The 1,706-nt window shown below is 44.3% G+C and overlaps 1 protein-coding gene across 5 annotated transcripts in view; it reads right to left on the bottom strand.

Moving 5' to 3' along the window:
* Positions 1-1,163: 1,163 nt before the first annotated feature.
* The window catches only part of CILP (cartilage intermediate layer protein), a 20,844-nt gene continuing 20,301 nt past the window's right edge, over positions 1,164-1,706 (bottom strand). For all 5 annotated transcript variants that reach the window (XM_069098295.1, XM_069098293.1, XM_069098294.1 and 2 more), the window contains one exon: positions 1,164-1,706. This exon is cut by the window's right edge and continues 2,624 nt beyond it. The gene's annotated coding sequence lies outside the window, so the exon portion shown is untranslated.

The raw sequence follows: 1,706 nt of genomic DNA, 5'->3' as shown, positions 1-1,706 counted from the left end.
GAAGCTAGTAAAAAAGAATGTGGCTGCCTCCCTTTGTTTTGAGCATATGTTCCAGATGGCTGCAAAGTAGCCAGCATTGGTTCCTCAGCCCAACTGACCTGGCTGGGCTAAGAGGCTGGGCTGCAAAATAGTCCTTCTGGGAACTGGTGGACAGAAGCACACTGGAAATGGGACAAGGAACAATCACAGCCACACCAGACTTAAGCATCAACTAATGCTCCGTGACTTCAAGGATATGGTTAAAGGACTGGAGAAATTCATAATTGGCCAAGAAGCCTCAGGGAGCCCAAATGAGCATGAGCCAGGAGCTCAAACCCAGATCAGGATGGCCGGATCAGTGGCCAGAAAGAGCTGTCACATGGTGTCCAGGAAGAGAGGGGATGTTCTTTTGCTCCATTTCTCATGGAATAGTTCTCCTAATCAAAAAATGTCTCCCACCTCCCATCTTGGCTCTTTCCTTGGCAATCATGGGAGAAGGTCAGGGAATGCTATAGCTTGCCCTGGACCATAGGTAGAGAATGAGCTTCAGGGTGTAGTTTCCCTCTGGCAGCATGCAGTAATCTCTGATGTACTATTTTAAACTAAGCCCTTTCCAAAAGAAAAACCACTTGGACTGATTGTTTGGCTGGAAGGGTCATAGGTTATACATAACAGTGATTGGGTATCTACAAAAGCTGTCCATCTTTAGAACAGCTTGGAAAAAAACAACAAACAACAACAAAAAACACTGCCCAGTGGGGTCAAATACTCCAGCTGGAGGGAGAACCAGGCTTGAGGAATCCAAAGGTCCACTTGGCACTGATCAGCAGATCCCCAGGCCAAGCCATCGTATAAGCTCCTTAGTACTGAGCAAAAGCATTCGCTTCCTGTGCTTAACATTACTTGAAGGACCTAGAATGTGCTCAGTGACCCACAGATCTCAGCTTATCCTTGCTAATGGAAAATGTGATCCACAAGAGTAACACTGGTGCTTGTACTTTATGCCTTGTTACACAGCAGAGGATACTCTTCCAAATAAACTCTGTAAGAGCACTGGGCCTCTCGACCCACTCTGAACTTTACATTCTCTGGAAAGAAATCAATCAGGCCTCTCTGGCCGTCTGGCTTACGTGGTCCTTCGTGTGAATGCTTTTATGGCCAAACACAGAAGACAGGGAGCCAAATCAAAGTGAAAAATACCTCTTTATTCAAGTCTGCCCTCAACTACACTGGCGTTTTAGCTTGAATAAAAGCAGAGTAGCGAGTGAAGTTATCCCTCTTAACAAAAGTGCATTTATGGAATCAAGATAGTCATCTTCCACAACTGCTGTAAAGGACCTGTGATTATAGCTCACCACGCGATAGCTCAGCCTTGAATACATACAAATCACTCTAAATCTAGCAAAGAAATAAATAAGTTATTTACACTTCAAGTACAAAATCTTGTGGTTTATTCTTCTACCTTGTTACTATTTGTATGGACTTTACTTGATTCACTCCAGTCCCACTGATCAAGGGCCCAGTCATATATCTTATGTTGGTCATTTGATCTACCATTATCTTCGAAGTGGCTGTACCATAGGGGTTTCACATCAATCACACTTGATGAAGGAGGCTCCAAGTTCTTTCTTCCTAGCCCCAGAGTTTTGTCAGGGACGTACGTACATGTATGTATGTATATGTGTGTGTGTGTGTGTGTGTGTGTGTGTGTGTGTGTGTGTGTGTGT

The sequence above is a fragment of the Petaurus breviceps genome, unplaced genomic scaffold, assembly GCF_028583685.1.
Source record: "Petaurus breviceps papuanus isolate PSGF00001 unplaced genomic scaffold, PetGlider_PUasm1.0 37, whole genome shotgun sequence".
NCBI lineage: Eukaryota > Metazoa > Chordata > Mammalia > Diprotodontia > Petauridae > Petaurus > Petaurus breviceps.
Note: the sequence above shows the minus strand (reverse complement) of the source record. Positions and strands in the feature narration are given on the sequence as shown.